This window comes from Trachypithecus francoisi, unplaced genomic scaffold, assembly GCF_009764315.1.
Source record: "Trachypithecus francoisi isolate TF-2019V2 unplaced genomic scaffold, Tfra_2.0 Lachesis_group5, whole genome shotgun sequence".
Taxonomy (NCBI): Eukaryota; Metazoa; Chordata; class Mammalia; order Primates; family Cercopithecidae; genus Trachypithecus; species Trachypithecus francoisi.
This window is the reverse complement of record NW_022681470.1, coordinates 86,247,674-86,267,275: the sequence shown is the minus strand read 5'-3', so window position 1 is coordinate 86,267,275 and position 19,602 is coordinate 86,247,674. Positions and strand designations below refer to the sequence as shown.

General features: G+C 51.2%; 1 non-coding gene and 8 pseudogenes across 1 annotated transcript; all 9 read right to left on the bottom strand.

The window, feature by feature from the left end:
- Positions 1-2,488: 2,488 nt before the first annotated feature.
- LOC117077121 lies at positions 2,489-2,607 on the bottom strand (annotated as a pseudogene).
- Positions 2,608-3,815: 1,208 nt separating this feature from the next.
- On the bottom strand, positions 3,816-3,934 carry LOC117076933 (annotated as a pseudogene).
- A 2,250-nt stretch (positions 3,935-6,184) lies between these two features.
- Positions 6,185-6,303, bottom strand: LOC117077120 (annotated as a pseudogene).
- Positions 6,304-8,900: 2,597 nt separating this feature from the next.
- On the bottom strand, positions 8,901-9,018 carry LOC117077041 (annotated as a pseudogene).
- A 2,057-nt stretch (positions 9,019-11,075) lies between these two features.
- LOC117077081 lies at positions 11,076-11,194 on the bottom strand. Its single transcript, XR_004434667.1, has one exon. It is a non-coding gene; the product is annotated as a 5S ribosomal RNA (ribosomal RNA).
- A 1,291-nt stretch (positions 11,195-12,485) lies between these two features.
- On the bottom strand, positions 12,486-12,604 carry LOC117077133 (annotated as a pseudogene).
- A 3,933-nt stretch (positions 12,605-16,537) lies between these two features.
- LOC117077075 lies at positions 16,538-16,656 on the bottom strand (annotated as a pseudogene).
- Positions 16,657-17,345: 689 nt separating this feature from the next.
- On the bottom strand, positions 17,346-17,465 carry LOC117077129 (annotated as a pseudogene).
- Positions 17,466-19,349: 1,884 nt separating this feature from the next.
- LOC117077018 lies at positions 19,350-19,468 on the bottom strand (annotated as a pseudogene).
- Between the last annotated feature and the right edge of the window lie 134 nt (positions 19,469-19,602).

Below are 19,602 nucleotides of genomic sequence, written 5' to 3'. Positions count from 1 at the left end.
ATGGCCATAGATGGCAGCAGAGGCCTTTGGCTACCCCAAGAGCCCAGCCCAGACATGTCTGTCAGCTTCCAGCCGGCTCCGAGAGCCCAAAGTCGCTGGGCTCTGATCGGGACCCCCGAGCCACTCGCCCGCGGCCTTCCCCTGGCTCCCAAGCTGCCAAGCTTCCACCATGTCAGGCCCACTCAGAACAGGGAGAGCTCTGAGGCATCAGGGCCTATGGCCAACGATCAATGGACCCTGTCCAGGCCTCTGCTCTGTAGCGGAGGTATTCTTTTGGATCCCTGGCTGCTCTGGAGCTCCTGCAAGGCCCCCTCTTGCCCCACAGACCCAGAGCCATCAGGGCTAGCCAAGGTCGAACAGTCAGCCCAACCACGCATGGTTTTTTTCTCACAACGTCCCCATAATAATCGCTTATCCCAAACAAGAGCCGGCAGGGGGGCAAGACGGTGTGGGGTGTTGGGTGTTGAGGGATGGCCCTGCTTTGCCCAGGGCGGGCACTAGAGCCGGCAGCCTGATCTCCGGTGAGAGGGGCTGAGAGAAACCCAGAAACACCCCACCACCACCAGGAGCAAATCTACAGCCCCACACACAGACACACTGGGGCACTCGCGCGTTGGAACGCACTCACAGGCACGCGCAGACACACAGACACACACACACATATGCACGCACATGCAAACGGCTTGAAGGAGAGCAAGGAAGAGATGGAAGGAGAGATTGAATCCGAGGCATGGAGAGAGACAGCGGTTGAGAGAGACAGGGGAGGGGGAGAGGGAAAGAGACAGACAGAGAGGCAGAGAAAGAGAGAGGGACAGAGAAAGAGAGTGAGACAGAGAGACAGAGGGAAGGCAACAGAAGGAGCATGAGGTGCAGGGGCAAACCCAGAAGGGGGGGAAGCTAGAGAGTGAGAGAAATAGAGTCTTGAAGAGGGAGCACCCTGTTCCGGTAGGCAGGGCCCTTTTGAGCAGGCCAGGATAGGGTGGAGGGGGCATGCACTGGACCAGAACAGGGTGACCAGGCCATCCATGCAAGAGGAGCAATGGAGCGCTGAGATGGGTTTTGTCATGCGTTAATTGCTTGCTTTGGAGGTGGCTTTTGTAGGCTCCTTCCTTGGTTGGCACCTCCCTGCGCTCCTTGTGCAGTGCATTGGCTCCTGGATTTGCAGAGTGTCCCCGTCCATTTGGCAGAGCCATGGCAGCAGGTGTGCCCATGGAACACAAGGCCTGGGTCTCTGGCATGCCTCAGGACTGGAGTTTACACGAAGTTGGTGGCAATGGAATCCGGTGCACAGGACTGTTTTCTGGTGGCTGGCAAAGCAATGTCCTTCCCCGGATAAAGCGGCCCCTGCGTTCTGGAGCAGAGGTCTTCACTGGCTATATGGCACCCGCTGTCCCTACTCGCCCCTTCCCCCGGTTTGGAAGGTTGTGCAGGGTCTGATGAGTGCATTGATCGCCTGGGCATTCCGGGAGTGGGAAGTTAGCGCAAATGGCAGATAACCCGTGCCTGCACTTTCTGGTCCTGCCCCATTCCCTGCAGGGATGGACCCGGCTCCTGGCATGGCAGTGGCGAGGCAAAAGCGATGAGAGGCTACTGCCCAATTGTGCTTTCATGGTGGACCCCCAAGAGGATGTCCTGGCTGCGGTGGGGATGTAGGTGGGGCGATAAAGTGGGAGCAGAGTCTGGGGCAGTTGGGAAGCCTGGCGACAGAAGGGGGAAGGGAGGGATGGGGGAAGTCACAAAAGCCTACAGCAGGCCAGCGTGATGGATCACGCCTGTAACCACAGCTTGTTGGATTCCATGAGGGTGGATCATGAGGTCAGGAGATCCAGACCACCTGGCTACACAAAGACCTCCGTCTCTACTTAAACTACAAAACATGAGCCCAGCGTAGGGGTGGGCAAATGTATCCCCACTGCTTAGGAGGCTGAGGCAGGAGAATGGTGTGAACCTAGGAGTGGAGCTTGCAGTGAGCCAGATCACACCACTGCACTCCACCATGGGGATAGAGTGAGACTCCATCTGGAAGAAAAAGAAAGAAGGAAGACGGAGAAGAAGGAAGGGAGGAAGGAAGGAAGGAAGGGGGGAAGGAAAGAAGAAAGAAAGAAAAAGCAAGAAAGCAAGAAAGAAAAAGGGGGGAGGGAGGAGGGAGGAGGGAGGGAATGAAGAAGGAAGGAAAGAAGGAAGAAGAGGGAGAGAAAGAAAGAAGAATAGAAATATAGCAAAGAGAGAAAAGAGAGAAAAGAAAAAGTAAAGAAAGGAATGAGAGAGAGAAGAAAGAGAGAGGAAAGAAAGAGAGAATAGAAAGAAAGAGAAGTAGAAAGAAAGAAAAGAAAGGAAAGAAAAAAGAAAGAGAGAAAACAGAAAGAAGAGTGAAGAATAAAGAAGTAAAGAAAGAAAGAGAAAGAGAGAAAACAAAGAAGAAAGAAGAGAGAGAAGAGAGAAGGAAAGAAAGGAAGGTAGAAAATAAAGATATGAAAGAAAGCAAAACAGGCCACAGCAGCCGGTATTTCCAGGCGGTCTCCCATCCAAATACTAATCAGGCCTGACCCTGATTAGCTTCTAAGATCAGATGAGAACGCATGCGTTCAGGGTGGTATGGCCATAGACGCCAGCATAGGCACCTGGTTGCCACAAGAGCCCGGCCCAGCCATGCCCACCAGCTTCCAGCTGGCACCGCCAGCCTAGGGCCTCCAGGTTCGTATTGGGGCCCCTGAGCCACTCGCCCATGGCCTTCCCCTGTCTCCCAAGCTCCTGAGCTTCCACTATGTCTGGCCCACTCGGAACAGGGAGTGCTCCAAGGCCTCAGTGCCCAGGGTGCATGATCCTGGGGCCCTGTCCGGTCTTCCGCCCTGTTGCGGAGGTATTCTTTTGGATCCCTGGGGGCTCAGGAGCTCCTGCGTGGCCCCCTCTTGCCCCACCCAGCCAGAGCCATCAGGGCTGGCCAAAGGCGAACAGGTGGCCCAGCGGCACGTGGCCTTTTTCTCATAATGCCAACACCCAGACCTACGCTTTTGGGGTCCAGTTCCCTGACCTCCCAGGCTGAAGCCAGGCTCCTGGTGGGGCAGTGGCTAGGCAGAAGCAGTGGAATGCTTCTGCCCGGTGGTGCTTTTGTGGCACACCCCAGAAGGAGTTCTCCAGATCCATCGGAGGTGTAGGGGCATGATAAAGGGGGAGCAGAGTCAGGGGAGATTGAGAAGCATGGCGATAGTAGGGGGAAGGGAGGGAGGTGGGAAGCCACAACAGCCTACTGCAGGCTGGACATGTGGATCACGAATGTAATCCCAGCACTCTGGGAGGCTGAAGCATGTGGATCACGAGGTCAGGAGATCCAGACCAGCCTCACTTATATGGTGAACCCCCATCTCTATTAAAACTAAAAACATGAGCTGGGCATTGTGTCAGGCCCATGTAGTTCCAGCTGCTCTGGAGGCTGCAGCAGGAGCATGGTGTGAACCCCGGAGGCAGAGCTAGCAGTGAGCTGAGATCACGCCACTACACTCCAGCCTGAGTGACAAAGTGAGACTCCGTTTGGAAGAAAAGGAAGGAAGGCAGGAAGGCAGGAAGGCAGGAAGGAAGGAAGGAAAGAAAGAAGAAAGAAAGTAAGAAGGAAGGAAGGAAGGAAGGAAGGAAGGAAGAAAGAAGGAAGAAAGAAAGGAAAGAAAGGAAAGAAAGAAAGAAAGAAAGAAAAGAAAGAAGAAAGAAGGGAAAAGAAGAAGGAAGAAGAAAGAAAGAGAAGAAAGAAAGCAAAAAGGAAGAGAGAGAGAAGGGAAGAGACGAAAGTAGAAAACAAAGAAAGACAAGAAAGAAAGCAAAAAAGCCTACAGCACCCTGTATTCTCAGGCGGTCTCCCATCCAAGTGCTAACCAGGCCCAATCCTGCTTTGCTTCTGAGATCAGACGAGATCGGTCGTGTTCAGGGTGGTATGGCCATAGACGTGGACAGAGGTGCCTGGGTGCCCCAACAGCCCGGCTCAGCCATGCCCGCAGGCTTCCAGACAGCACCACCAGGCCTGGGTGCCGGGCTTGGATCGGGACCCCTGGGCCTCTTGCCCTCGGCCTTATCCCGCTCCCGAGATGCTGAGTTTCTACTACTTCTGGCCAGCTCGGATCATTGAGTGCTCAGAGGCATCAGGGCCCAGGAATCTGTCTGGTCCTCTGACCTGTCGTGGAGGTATTCTTTTGGATCACTGGCTGCTCAGGATCTCCTGCGAGGCCCTCTCTTGCCTCAGCCACCCAGAGCCATCTGAGCTGGCCAAGGGTGAACATATGCACCAGCTGCGTCTGGCCCTTTTCTCACAACAGCCCCACCACGGTGGCTTGTCCCGACCAAGACCAGGCTGGTTGGCAAGAGGGTGTGGGGGATTGGGGATTGGGAGATGGCCCTACTTTGCCAGGAGCTGCCCTATGGCCAGCAGCCTGATCCCCAGCGAGAGGGGCTGAGAGAAACCCAGACACACCCCACCACCACCAGGAGCAAATCCACAGCACCACACACAGACACACCTGGGCATTCACGTGCAGGTACCCACACACGTGTGCATGTACACACACAGAAATACACACTCACACACATACACACCCATGCACGCCCACACAAACAGCTTGAAGGAGAGCAAAGAACAGATGGATGGAGAGATTGAAACCGAGGGAGGGAGAGAGACAGCAATCGAGAGAGACTGGGGAGGGGGAGATGAAAAGAGACAGACAGAGAGGCCGAGAAAGAGATAGACAGAGAGACAGAGGGAAGGCGACAGAAGAAGCATGAGGTGCAGGGGCAAACCCAGAAGACAGAGGTGGAGAAAACCAGAGAGCGAGAGAGATAGAGCCTTGGAGAGGGAGCACCCTACTTTGAGCAGTCCGGGATATGGTGGAGGGGGCTTGGGCTGGGCCAGAACAGGGTGGCCAGGCCATCCATGTGAGATGAGCAACGGATCGCAGAGACAGGTTTTGTCTTGGATTAATTGCTTGATTTGGAGGTGGGTTTCGTAGGCTCCTTCCTTTTTTGGAACCCCCATGTGCTCTTGGTGCAGTGTGTTGGACCCCTTGATTTGCAGTGTGCCCGCCCTTTTGGTGGGATCCGTGGCACCGGGTGTGTGCACAGGGCCTGAGGCCTGGGTCTCTGGTGAGTCCTCAGGACTTTAGTTTACACGAGGTTGGTGGAAATGGGAATCCCGGTGCACAGGGAGTGTTTTCCTGGTGGCTGGCATAGCAGCGTCTTTCCCCCGGTTAAAGCAGGCCCTGCATTCTGGAGCTGAGGTCTTCGCTAGGGTGTGTGGCACCTGCTGCCCCTGCCCGCCCCTTCACCCAGTTTGGAAGATTGTGGTGGCACCTGATGAGTGGATTGAATCGCCTAGGGTGTTCTGGGAGTGGGAAGGAACTGCGAATGGCAGCAAACCCGTGCCTGGGCCTTTGGTGTCTGGTCCCATGCCTTCCTGGGCTGTAGAATGGGTCCTGGCGGGGCGGCGGCAAGGTGGAAACAGTGAGGTGCTGCTGCCCGGTGGTGCTTTTGTGGTGGACCCCAACAGGAAATCCCTGGCTGCGGCGGGGGTGAAGGCAGACGAAAAAGGGGGAACAGAGTCAGGGGAGGTTGGGAAGCATGGCGACGGTAGGGGGAGAGGAGGGGGAAGCCACAGAAGCCTACAGCAGGCCGGGTGTGGTGGATCAAGCCTGTAATGCCAGGAATTTGGGATGCCATGGTGGATGGATCACGAGCTCAGGAGAATTAGATCAGCCTTGCTAATACGGTAAAACCCTGTCTCTACTAAAACTACAAAGCATGAGCCAGGCGTGGTGGCAGGCGCCTGTAGTCCCAGGTGCTCAGGAGGCTGAGGCAGGAGAATGGCGTAAACCCGGGAGGCCGAGCTTTTAGTGAGCTGAGATCATGCCAATGCACTCCATCCTGGGTGGCAGAGCGAGACTCCATCTGAAGAAAAAGAAATAGGGAAGAGAGAGAGAGAGGGAGAGAAAGAAAGAAGAAAGAAGAAAGAAAGAAAGAAAGAAAGAAAGAAAGAAAGAAGAAAGAAAAAAAAAAGAGAAAAAGAGAAGAAAGAAAGAAGAAGAAGAAAGAAGAAATAAAGAAGAAGAAAGAAGGAAGAAAGAAGAAAGAAGAAAAGGAGAAAGAAAGGAGAGAGAGAGAAGGAAGAAAGGGAGGTAGAAAAGAAAGAAAGACAAGAAAGAATCCCAAAAATCTACAGCACCTGGTATTCCCAGGTGGTCTCCCATGCAAGTACTAACCAGCCCAGACCCTGTTTAGCTTCCAAGAACAGACAAGATCGAACACGTTCAGGGTGGTATGGCCATAGACACCAGCAGAGGCATCTGGCTATCCCAAGAGCCTGGTGCACCCATGCCCACAGGCTTCCAGCTGGCACCACCAGCCGGGGGATGCCGGGCTCATATCGGGACCCCCGAGCCACTCACCTGCGGCCTTCCACCAGCTCTGGAGCTCCCGACCTTCCACCACATCAGGACTGCTCATAATAGGGAGCACTCTGAGGTGTCAGGGCCCCGGGGCCATGATCCTGGGACCCCCTGCAGTATTCCGCCCTGTCGCTTAGGTATTCATTTAGATCCTGGTCCGCTCAGAACCCCCTGCATGGCCCCCTCTTGCCCCACCCAGCCAGAGTTGTCAGAGCTGGACAAGGGTGAACAGCCAGCCCAGCCGCTCATGGCCTTTTACTCACAACCCACACAACGGTCACTTGTGAAGACCAAGACCTGCTGGGTGAGCAAGAGGGAGTGGGGGGTTGGGAGTTGGGGTATGGCCCTGCTTTGTCCCGTGCTGGCACTTAGCCGTCAACCTGATCTCCAACAAGAAGGCTGAGAGAAACTCAGACACACCCCACCACCACCAGGAGCAAATCCATAGCCCAACACACAGAGACATCTGGGCGTTCATGCACAGGAACACGCACACGTGCATGCACACACACAGACACACACATACACACACAGGCACACACCCACGTGCATGCACACACAAACGGCTTGAAGGAGAGCAAGGTATAGATGGATGGAGAGATTGAAACTGAGGGAGGGAGAGATACAATGATCAAGAGAGACAGGGGAGGTGGAGAGGGAAAGAGACAGAGAGGTGGAGAAAGAGAGAGTGACAGACAAAGAGAGACAGAGGGAAGGCGACAGAAGTATCGCGAGGTGCAGGGGCAAGCCCAGAAGAGAGAGGCGCAGGGAGCTAGACAGCGAGATCGATAGAGCCTTGCAGAGGGAGCGCCCTGCTCCAATAGGCAGTGTCCTTTTGAGCAGGCCAGGATAGTTTGAGGGAGCTTGGACTGGGCCAGAACAGCGTGGCCAGGCTGTCCATGCAAGAGGAGCAAGGGAGCATTGAGATGGGTTTTGTCCTGTATTGACTGCTTGCTTTGGAGGTGGGTTGCATAGGCTCCTTCCTTTATTGGCACCTCACAATGCTCTTCGTGCCATGCGGTGGTCACCGTGATTTGCAGAGTGCACCTGCCTGACTGGCGTGAGCCGTGGAACTGGGCGTTCCCACAGGGCCTGAGGCCTGAGTCTCTGGCATGTCCTCAGGACTGGAGTTTACGTGAAGTTGGTGACAATGGGAATCCGGGTTCACAAGGACTGTTTTCCTGGTGGCTGGCAAAGCAAAGATCTTCCCCCAGAGAAAGCAGCTCTGCGATTTGGTGCGGACATCTTGGCTAGCATGTGTGGCACATTCTGCCCCTGTCCACCCCTTCTCTCAGATTGGAAGGCAGCGAATGATGAGTGGATTGAATTTCCTGGGCGTTCCAGGAGCGGGAAGACACTGCGAAAGGCAGGGATCCCGTGCATACACCTTTGGGGTCTGGCTCCCTGCCCTCCATGGCTGGAGCCAGGCTCCTGGTGGGTTGGTAGTGAGGCAGAAGCGGTGGGATCCTGCTCCCCTGTGGTGCTTTGGTAGCAGACCCCCAGGAGGAGGTTCCAGGCTGCGGCTTCGGCAGGGGTGTAAGCAGACAATAAAGCGGGTACAGAGTCAGGAGAGGTTGGGAAGCATAGTGACAGTAGGGGGAAAGGAGGGAGAGGGGAAGCCACAAAAGCATACATCATGCGGTGAATCACGCCTGTAATCCCAGCACTTTGGGAGGCCAAGGTGGGTGGATCTCATGGTCAGGATATCCAGACCAGCCTGGATAACACAGTGAAACCTCATCTCTACTAAAACTGCAAAACATGAGCCCGGCTTGTAGGTGGTCACCTTTAGTCCCAGGTGCTTGGGAGGCTAAGACAGGAGAATGGCATGAACCCAGGAGGCCAAGCTTGCTGTGAGTCGAGATCGTGCCATTGCACTCCAGCATGTGTGACACAGGAGATTCCGTCTGGAAGAGGAAAGAAGGAAAAGAAAGAAAGAAAGAAAGAAAGAAAGAAAGAAAGAAAGAAAGAAGAAAGAGAGAGAGAGAGAGGAAGGAAGGAAGGAAGAAGAAGGAGGACGGAAGAGAGAGAGAGAAAGAAAGAAAAAAAAAAGTATGGATGAGAGAGAGAAGAAAGAAAGAGAAAGAAGAAGGAAGGAAGGAAGAGAGAAAGAGAAAGAAAAAAGAAAGAGTATGGATGAGAAGAGAAAGAAAGGAAGAAAGAAGAAAGAAAGAAAGAAAGAAATGACAGAAGGAAAGAAAGAAGAAGAAGGAAGAACAAAGGAAAGGAGGACGAAAGAAGAATTAAAGAAAGAGAATAAGACAGAGACAAACGAAAGAAAGGAAAGAAAGAAGAAAGAGAAAGAAGAAAGAAAGAAAGATGGAAAGAGAGAAAAAGAAAGAAAGAAAGAAGAAGGAAAGATAGAAGAAAGAAAGGAGAGAGTGAAAGAAAAGAGAGAAGGAACAAAGAAAGAAGAAAGAAGAGAAGAAGAAGGGAAGAAAGGAACGTAGAAAAGAAAGAAAAACAAGAAAGAAAGCCAAAAACCTACAGCACCTGGTATTCCCAGGTGGTCTGCCATGCAAGTCCTAACCAGGCCAACCCTGCTTAGCTTCCAAGAACAGACGAGATTGGGCACATTCAGGGTGGTATGGCCGTAGAGGTGGGCAGAGGCACCTGGCTGTCCCAAGAGCCTGGCCCAGTCTTGCCCACTGGCTTCCATCCAGGACCGCCAGCCCAGGGCCTCCAGACTCGTATCTGGACCCGCGAGGTGCTGGCCCGTGGCCTTCCATCAGCTCCCGAGGTCACAAGCTTCCACCACGTTGGGCCTGCTCATAACAGGGAGCACTCGGAGGGGTCAGGGCCGAGGACCCACGATCCTGGGACACAGTACAGGCCTCCACCATGTTGCAGAGGTATATTTTGGGATCCCTGGTGGCTCTGGAGTGCCAGCGAGGCCCCCTCTAGCCCCACCCAGCCAGAGCCATCAGGGTTGGCCAAGGGTGAACATGCGGCCCAGCAGCGCATGGCGCTTTTCTCACAACGCCAACACCAGAGCCTGTGCCTTGGGGCTACGGCCCCCTGCCCTGTCAGCCTGGAGCCGGGCTCCTGGCGGGGCGATGGCTAGATGGAAGAAGTTAAATGCTGCTGCTTGGTGGTGCTTTGGTGGCACAACCCAGAAGGATGTCCCCGGATGCGGTGGGGGTGTAGGGGCATGATGATTTGGGAGCAGAGTCAGGAGAGGTTGGGAAAAATGGTGACAGTATGGGGAAAGGAGGGAAGGTGGAAGACACAAAAGCCTACAGCAGGTTGTGCGTGGTGGATCACGCCCGTAATCTCAGGATTTTGGGATGCCGAGGCAGGTGGATCATGAGATCAGGAGATCTAGACCAACCTGGCTAGTATAGTGAAACCTCATCTCTGCTAAAACCACAAAACATGAGCCAGGCATGGTGGCGGGCACCTGTAGTCCCAGGTGCTTGTGAGACTGAGGCAGGAGAATGGTGAGAACCAGGGAGCCCAGGCTTTTAGTGAGCCAAGATCGCACCAGTGCACTCCAGCCTCGGTGACAGAGTGAGACCCCTTCTGGAAGAGAGAGAAAGAAAGGAAAGAAAGAAAAGAAAGGAAAGAATGGAAGGAAGGAAGGAAGGAAGGAAGAGAAAGAAAGAAAGAAAGAAGAAAGAAAGAAAGAGAAGAAAGAAAGAAAGAGAGAGAAGGAAGGAAGGAAGGAAGGAAAGAGAAGAAGAAGGAAGAACGGAAAGGTAGTAAGGAAGAGGGAGGGAGAGAAAGAAAGAAGGATAAAAGAAGAAAGAGAAGAATGAAAGAGAAAACAAGAAAAGAAAAGAAATAAAGTAAGAACTAAGTTAGAACATAACAGAAGAAAGAACAGATAATACAGAGAAAGATAAAGAAAAATGAAGGTATAAAGAGACAGAAAATAAAAGGGTAGAGAACTACGTATGAAGACAGAGAGAAGAGAAGGCAAGAAATCTATAGAGAAAAATGAAAACTAAACCTTAAATACACCAAACCAGAGAAAGAAAGAATAATGCCAGAAGAAATAGAAGAATAAAGAAGAAACCAGACCGAAAATAAGAAGGCCAAAAAGAAATAAGGATACAAGTCCCTACGAGGAATACATCCAAAGCAGAATAAATATAGAAAAAGAATTCCAAGAACGAACTTTTGAACCAAATCAGAAAGAACGTTTGAAAGAAGAAAGAGATAAAGACATAAAGCCAAGAAGATGTCTATAACTCAGTATCTAAATAATCCCAGCAATACTAAATAACTTAAATAAAAAAGAAAAATACTTGAATCCGCAGACATAACAGCGTAATAAATAACGAAATAATCAAAGAAAGTTGCCTACCTTACGGAAAGAAATAAGTACAAATAAAGATATACCGAAATCCAGATTAACAAGTAACCAAACTAATAAACCCAGCCCTAACCGAAAAATAAATTAAGAAATAGAGATAGAGTAAATAATAATAAACAAATAAAATAAATAATAAGAAACAATATAGAAATAGAAAAAAGTTAAGAAATACATAATTAAATAAAATTAAACATATAGATCTAGAAATAATTAAAGAAAGAAAGATGGAAACAATGAAGAAAGAAAGAAGGAAAGAAAGAAAGAGAGAAAGAAACAAGAGAGAGAGTAGAAAAGAAAGGAAGGTAGAAAAGAAAGAAAGACAAGAATTAAAGCTAAAAAGACTACAGCACTCAGTATTCCCAAGCGGTCTCCTATCCAAGTACTAACCAAGTCCTACCCTGCTTAGCTTCCGAGACCAGACGAGATCGGGTGCGTTCAGGGTGGTATGGCCATAGACACCGGCAGGGGGGCCTGGCTGCCCTAAGAGCCCAGCCCAGCCATGCCCACCAGCTTCCAGCCGGCACCACAAGCCCAGGACCTCTGGGCTCGTATCGGGACCCCCAAGCCCTCACCCGCAGCTTTCCCCCAGCTCCCAAGCTCCTGAGCTTCCACAACATCAGACCCACTCGGAACAGGCAGTGCTCTGAGGCGTCAGGGCCCATGACCCACGATCCTTGGACAGCGTCTGCTCCTCTGCCCTGTCATGGAGGTATTCTTTTGGATCCATGTTGGCTCAGGAGCTCCTGTGAGGTCACCTCTTGCCCCACCCAGCCACAGCTGTCAGCCCCGGCCAAGGGCGAACAGGCAGCCCAGCGGCACATGGCCTTCATCTCACAATGCCAACACCCAGGCCTGTGCTTTTGGGGTCCGGCCCGTTGCCCTCCCAGGCTGGAACTGGGTTCCTGGCAGGGCGGCAGCTAGGCAGAAGTGATGGAAGGCTGTTACCTGGTGGTATTTTTGTGACGCACCACCAGAAGGAGTTCCCCAGTTGCATCAGGGGTGTAGGGGCGTGATAAAGTGGGAGCAGAGTCATGGGAGTTTGGGAAGCATGGTGATAGTAGGGGGAAGGGAGGGAGGGGGAAAGCCACAAAAGCCTACTGAAGGCCGGGCGGGGTGGATCACGAATGTAATCCCAGTACTTTGGGAGGCAGAGGCCTCGTGTGGATCACGAGGTCAGGAGATCCAGACCAGCCTGGCTTACATGGTGAAATCCGGTCTCTAGTAAAACTACAAAACATAAGCCTGGTGTGGGGGCAGGCACAGTAGTCCCCGCTGCTCGGGAGGCTGAGGCAGGAATAGGTAGTGAACCCAGGAGGCAGAGCATGCAGTGAGCCAAGATCGTGCCACTGCACTCCATCCTGGGTGATAGAGTGAGACTCTGTCAGGAAGAAAAAGAGAAAAAAAGAAGGAAAGAAGAAAGAAAAAAGAAAGAAAGAAAGAAAGAAAGAAAGAAAAAAGAAAGAGGAAGAGGAAGGAAGGAGAGGAAGTAAGGAGGAAGGGAAAAGAAGAGAAAGAAAGAAAAGAAGAAAAAAATAAGGAAGGAAGGAAGGAAAGAAAGAGAAAGAAAGAAAAGAAAAAAGAAGAAAGAAAGAAAGAGAGAGAGAAAGAAAGAAAGAAAAAGAATGAAAGAAAAAAGAGAGAAAGGCAGGAAGGAAGAAAGAGAGAAAGAAGGAGGGAAAGAAAGAAAAGAGAGAGACAAGGGAAGAAAGGAAGGTAGAAAAGAAAGAAAGACAACAAAGAAAGCAAAAAAGGTACAGAAACCAATATTCCCAGGTGGCCTCCCATCCAAGTACTAACCAGGCTTAACCCTGCTTAGCTTCCGAGATCAGAAGAGTTCAGGTGCAATCAGGTTGGTATGGCCGTAGACATCAGCAGAGGCTCCTGGCTGCAACAAGAGCCCAGCCCAGCCATGCCAGCCTGCTTCCAGCTGGCACCACCAACCCGGGCCACCAGGATCATATCAGGACCCCAGAGCCCCTCGACTGCGGCCTTCCCATGGCATCTGAACTGCCCAGCTTCCAACACATCAGGCCCGCTCGGAACAGGGAGTGCTCTGAGGTTTCAGGTCCCAGGGACCATGATCCTGGGACCCCTTTGGATCCTACCCCCTGTTGTGGAGCTATTCCTCTGGATCCTTAGCCACTTAGTAGGTCCTGCAAGGGCCCCTCTTGCTCCAACCACCAAGAGCCATTAGGGTGGGCCAAGGGTGAACAGCCAGCCCAGCCTCGCATGGCCTTTTTCTCATACTGCCTCACCATGGTTGGTTGTCCCAACCAAGACCTGGTCGGTGGGCAAGACAGCATGGGGGTTTGGGAGTTGGGGGATGGCCCTGGTTTGCCATGGGCTGGCACTAGAGTCAGCAGCCTGATCCCTGGCGAGAAGGGCTGAGAGAAACCCAGACAAAAACCACCACCACCAGGAGCAAATACACAGCCCCACACACAAACACACCCGGGTGTATGTGCACAGGAACTCACACACACGCAAGCACACACACAGACACAAACACACACACAAACACACACATGCACGCCCACACAAACGGCTTGATGGAAAGCAAGGAAGAGATGGATGGAGAGATTGAAAGCGAGGGAGGGAGAGAGACAGCGATCGAGAGAGAAAGTGGAGGGGGATAGGGAAATAGACAGACAGAGAGGCAGAGAAAGATAGAGGGACAGAGAAAGAGAAAGAGACAGAGAGACAGATGGAAGTCGATTGTAGCAGCATGAGGTTTAGGGGCAAACCCATAAGAGAGAGGGATAGGGAGCTAGAGAGTGAGAGCAATAGAGACTTGGAGAGGGAGCGCACTGCTCCAGCAGGCAGGGCCCTTTTGACCGGGCTGGGATAGGGTGGATGGGGCTTGGGCTGGGCCAGAATAGGATGGCCAGGCGGTCCATGTGAGAGGAGCAACTGAGTGCCAAGATGGGTTTTGTCTTAGATTAATTGCTTGCTTTGGAGGTGGGTTTCATAGGCTCCTTCCTTTGTTGGTACCTCCCTGTGCTCTTGGTGTGGTGTGGTAGGCCACTTGATTTGCAGAGTGCACTGCACATTTGGCAGGAGCGGTGGCACCGGGCGTGCCCACGATGCCTGAGGTCTGGATCTCTGGCTTGTCCTTGGGACTGGAGTTTACACGAAGTTGGTGGCAATGGGAATGAGGGTGCACAGGGAATGTTTTACTGGTAGCTGGTGAAGCAATGTCCTTCACCCAGATAAAACAACCCCTGTGTTCTTGAGTGGAGGTCTTGGCTGGCGTGTGTGGCACCTGCTGTCCCTGCCCACTCCTTTCCCCGGTTTGGAAGGTTGCCGCAGCGCAAGATGAGTGCATTGAATCTCCTGGGCATTCTGAGAGCAAGAAAGCAGTGTGAAAGGCAGGGAACCTGCGCTGCACCTTTAGGGTATGGCCCCCTGTCCTTTGGGACTGGACCAGGGCTCCTGGGGTGGCGGCCATGGGTTGGAAGCGGTGGGATGCTGCTGCCTGGTGGTGCCTTAGTGTCGAACCCCAAAGAGGAGTTCCCCAGCGGCGGTGGAGGTGTAGGAGGTCGGTAAAGTGGGAGCAGAGTCAGGGGATGTTGGGAAGCATGGCGACAGTAGCAGGAAGGGAGGGAGGGGGGAAGCCACAGAAGCATACAGCAGGCTGGGCATGGTGGATCCCGTCTGTAATCTCAGCAGTTTGGGAATCTGAGGGGAGTGGATCACGAGGTCAGTAGATCCAGAAAAGCCTGGGAAACACGGTGAAACCCTGTCTCTACTAAAACTACAAAACATGAGCCCAGCAAGGCGGCGGGTGCCTGTAGTCCCCATTTCTCAGGAGGCTGAGGCAGGAGAATGGTGTGAATCCGGGAGGCGGAGTTTCCAGTGAGCCAAGATTGCGCCAGTGCACTCCAGGCTGGGTGACAGAGCGAGACTCCATCTGGAAGAAAAAAGAAAGAAAGACAGAAAGGAGAAAGAAAGAGAGAGAGAGAGAGAAAGAAGGAAGGAAGGAAGGAAGGAAGGAAGGAGGAAGGAAGGAAGGAAGGAAAGAGAGAGAGAAAGAAAGAAAAGAAGAAAAAAGGAAAGAAACAAGAAAGAAAGAAGGAAAGAAAGAAATAGAGAAAGAATAGAAAGAAAGTAAGAAAGAAGGAGAGAAAGAAAGAAAAGAAAGAAAGAATTGAAGAAAGAGGAAAGAAAGTATGACAGAAAGAGAGAAAGAAAAGAAAGAAAGAAGGAAAGACAGAAAGAGAAAGAAAAAAGAAAAGAAAGAAGGACAGAAAGAAGAAAGAAAGTAAGAAAGGAAGAAGGAAAGAGAGAAAGAAAGATTAGAAAGAAAGAGAGAGAAATAATGAAGAAAAGAAAGAAAGAAGAAAGGAAGAAAGAAAGCGAGAATGAAAGAGAGAAAGAAAGACAAAAGAAAGGAAGAAGGAAACAACGAGAGAAAGAAAAGAAAGAAGGAAAGAAAGAAAGAGAGAGAGAAAGAAAAGAAAGCAAAAATTAAAGAAATAAGAAAGAAGGAAAGAGAGAAAGAAAAGAAAGAAAAAAGAAAGAGAGAAAGAAGGAAAGAAAAGAATGAAAGGTGGAAAGAAAGGAAGACAGAAAGAGAGAGAAAGCAGGAAAGAAAGAACAAAAAGAAAGAATGCATAACAGATTGAAGGTAAAAAAGAAAGAAAACAAAGAAGGAAGGAAAGAAAGAGAGAAATAATGACAGTAAAGAAAAATAAAAAGAAAGAAGAGAGAAAGAAAGAAAAAAGAAACAAAGAAAGAAGGAAGGAAAAAAGAACGAAAGAAAGGAGGAAAGAAAGAAAAAGGAAGAGAGAGAGAGAGGAGGGAAGAAACGAAGGTAGAATAGAATGAAAGACAAGAAAGAAAGCCAAAAACCTATAGCACCCAGTATTCCCAGGCTGTGTCCCATTGAAGTACTAACCAGGCCCAATCCTGCTTAGCTTCCAAGATCAGATGAAATCCAGTGCTTTCAGGGTTGTTTGGCAGGATATGGCAACAGAGGCGCCTGACTGCCCCAAGAGCCCAGCCCAGCCATGCCCGCCAGCTTCCAGCAGGCACCGCCTGCTCAGGCCCACAAGGCTCAGATCAGGACACCAGAGCCACTCGCCTGGGGCCTTCCCCCGGCTCCCGAGTCCCTGGCGGGTCGGAAGTGAGGCAAAAGCATGGGATGCAGCTTCTCGGTGGTGCTTTGGTGGCAGATCCACAGGAGGAGGTCCCCGGCTGTGGCGGGGGTGTAGGCGGGCCGTAAAGAGGGAGCAGAGTCAGGGAAGTTTGGGAAGCATGGTGACAGTATGGGGAAGGAAGTGAGGGGGAAACCAAAATAGCCTACAGCAGGCTGGGACTGGTGGATCACGCCTGTAATCCCAGCATTTTGGGAGGCCGAGGCAGGTGGATCATGAGATCAGGTGATCCAGATCAGCCTGACTAACATGGCGAAACCCAGTCTCTGCTAAAACTACAAATCATGAGCCTGACGTGGTGTCAGGTGCCTGTAGTTCCAGCTGCTCAGGAGGCTGAGGCAGGAGAATGGGTTGAACCCGGGATTTGGAGCTTGCAGTGAGACAAAATTGCGCCACTGCACTCCAGCCTGGGTGACACAGCAAGACTCCGTCTGGAAGAAAAAGAGTAAGAAAGAAAGACAGAAAGAAAGAAAGAGAGAGACACAGAAAGAAAGAAAGAAAAGAAAGAAAGAAAAGAAAGAAGGAAGGAAGGAAGGAAGGAAGGAAGGAAAGAAAGAAAAGAAAGAAGGAAAGAAAGAAAGAAGAGAGAGAGAAGGGAAGAAAGGAATGTAGAAAAGAAAGAAAGGCAAGAATGAAAGCAAGAAAGCCCGTAGCACCCAGTATTCCCAGGCGGTCTCCCATCCAAGTACTAACCAGACCCGACCTTGCTTAGCTTCTGAGATCAGACGAGATTGAGCGCCTTCAGGGTGGTATGGCTGTAGACGCCAGCAGAGGCCCTTGGCTCTGGGGCATTGGAGGATGGGGGATGGCCCTGATTTTCCCCGGGATGGCACTAGAGCCAGCAGCCTGATCCCCAGTGAGGGGGGCTTAGAGAAACCCAGACACACCCCACCACCACCAGCAGCAAATCCACAGCCCCACACAGAGACACACCTGGGCACAGGCACATTGAAACCCACACATGGGCATGCACGCACACACACACACACACAAATGGCTTGAAGAAAAGCAAGGAAGAGATGGATGGAGAGATTGAAACTAATGGTGGCAGAGAGACATCTGTCGAGAGAAACAGGGGAAGGGGAGACAGAAAGAGACAGACTGAGATTCAGAGAGAGAGGGACAGAGGAAGAGAGAGAAACAGAGAGATAGGCAAGAAAGAAAGAAAGAGAAGAAAGAAAGAAAGAAAGAAAGAAAGAAAAGAAAGAAAGAAAGAGAAGAGAGAAAGAAAGGAAGAAAGAGAGGGAAAGAAAGGAAAGAAAGAAGAAAAAAGAGAAAGAAAAGAAAGAAGGAAAGAACAATGAAAGAAGAGAGAAAGGAAGAAAGAAGAGAAAGAAGGAAAGAAAGAAGAAAGAAAGAAAGAGAGAGAGTAAGAAAAGAAAGAAAGAAGAGAGAGAGAGAAGGAAAGAAAGGAATGTAGAAAAGAAAGAAAGACAAGAAAGAAAGCAAAATATTCTACAGCACCCAGTATTCGCAGGTGGTCTCCCATCCAAGTATTAACAAGGCTCGACCCTGCTTAGCTTCATGAGATCAGAGGAGATCTCACACATTCAGGGTGGTATGGCTGTAGACACCAGCAGAGGCTCTTGACTGCCACAAGAGCCCAGCCCAGCCATGCCTGCTGGCTTCCAGCTGGCACTGCCAGCCAGGGGCCTCCGGGCTCATATCAGAACCACGGAGCCACTGGCCCATGGCCTACCCCTGGCTCCCAAGCTCCCGAGCTTCCACCATATCCATCCCGCTCAGAACAGGGAGTGCTCCAAGGCGTCAGGGCCCAGGGCCCACAATCCTAGGACATCATCGGGTCCTCCACCCTGTCGGGGAGGTATTCTTCTCTTACCTCGCTGCTCAGGAGGGCTGTGATGGGTTTTCTCTTGGATTAATTTCTTGCTTTGGAAGTGGGTTTAGTAGGCTTCTTCCTTTCTTGGCACTTCCATCTGCTCTTGGTGTGGTTTGGTGGGCCCCATGATTGGCAGAGTGTGCCCACCCATTTGGTGGGAGCCGTGGCAGTAGGTGCGCCTGGGGCCTGAGGCCTGGTTCTGTGGATTGTCCTCGGGACTGGAGTTACACGAAGATGGTGGCAATGGGAATCTGAGTGCACAGGGACTGTTTTCCTGGTGGCTGGCGAAGCAATGTGCTTCCCCCGAATAAAGCAGCCCCTGCGTTCGGGAGCGGAGGTCTTGGCTGTCGTGTGTGGCACCTGCTGCCCCTGCCCGCCCCTTCCCCTGGTTAGGAAGGTGGTGGTGGCGCCCGAAGAGTGGATTGAATCACCTGGTCATTTCCGGAGCTGTAAGGCACAGCGAATGGCAGGGAACTCACGCCTGTGCCCTTGGGGTCCGGCCACCCACCCTCCCGGAAAGGAGCCGGGCGCCTGGTGGGGCGGTGGCGAGGCAGAAATGGTGGGATTCTGCTGCCCGGTGGTGCTTTGCTGGCAGAAGCCCAGGAGGAGGTCTCCGGCTGTGGTGGGGGTGTAGAAAGGTGCTAAAGTGGGAGAAGAGTCCGGGTAAGTTGGGAAGCATGGCGACAGTAGGGGGAAGGGAGGGATGGTTGAAGCCACAAAAGACTACAGCAAGCCAGGTTCCGTGGGTCACGGCTGTAACCACAGCACTTTGGGTGGCCAAGATACGTGGATCACAAAGTCAGGAGATCCAGACCAGCCTGGCCACCATGATGAAACCCCGTCTCTACTAAAACTACAAAACATGAGCCTGGCTTGAGGCCAGGCACCTCAAGTCACCGCTGCTTGGGAGGCTGAGTCAGGAGAATAGCGTGAACCTGGGAGACGGAGCTTGATGTGAGCCGAGATCACGCCACTGCACTCCACCCTGGGTGATAGAGCGAGACTCCATTTGGAAGAAAAAGAAACAAAGAAAAAAGAAAGAAAGAAAGAGAGAGAGAGAGAGAGAGGAAGGAAGGAAGGAAGAAAAGAAGGAAGGGAGGGAGGGATGGAGAGAAAGAAAAAAGGAAGAAAGAAGGAAAGGAAAAAGAAAGAAAGAGAGAGAGAGAAACAAAAGAAAGAAGGAAGGAAAGAAAGAGAGAAAGAAGGGAAGAAAGGAGACAGAAAGAAAGAAAGGGAGAAAGAGAGAAAGAAAAGAAAGAAGGAAGGAAAGAAATAAGTAAGAAAGAGAGAAAGAAAGGAAAGAGAGAGAGAAAGAATGAAAAGAAAGAAAGAATTAAAGAAAGAAGAAAGAAAAAAGAGAGCAAGAAAAGAAGAAAGAGAGGGAAGACAGAGAAAGAAAGAAATAAGAAGGAAGAAGAATAAAGAAAGAAAGCTAAAGAAAGAAAGAAAAAAAAGAAAGAAAAAAGAAGGAAAGAGAAAAGAAAATGAAAAAAGAAGAAGGGAAGCAAAGAAGAACGAAAGAAAGATGGAAAGAAGAGAAGAATAGAAAGAAGAAAGAAAAAGAGAGAGAGAGAAGGAAAGAAAGGAAGGTAGAATAGAAAGAAAGACAGCAAAAAAGCCTACAGCACCCGGTATTCCCAGGCTGTCTCCCATCCAAGTCCTAACCAGGTCCTACCCTGCTTAGCTTCCAAGATCAGACGAGATCGGGCACACTCAGGGTGGTATGGTGGTAGACACTGTGGCACCGGGCGTGCCCACGGGGCCCGAGGCCTGGGCCTCTGGCGTGTCCTCAGGACTGGAGTTTACAAGAAGTTGGTGGCAATGGGAATCCAGGTGCAAAAGGACTGTTTTCCCTGGTGGCTGGAGAAT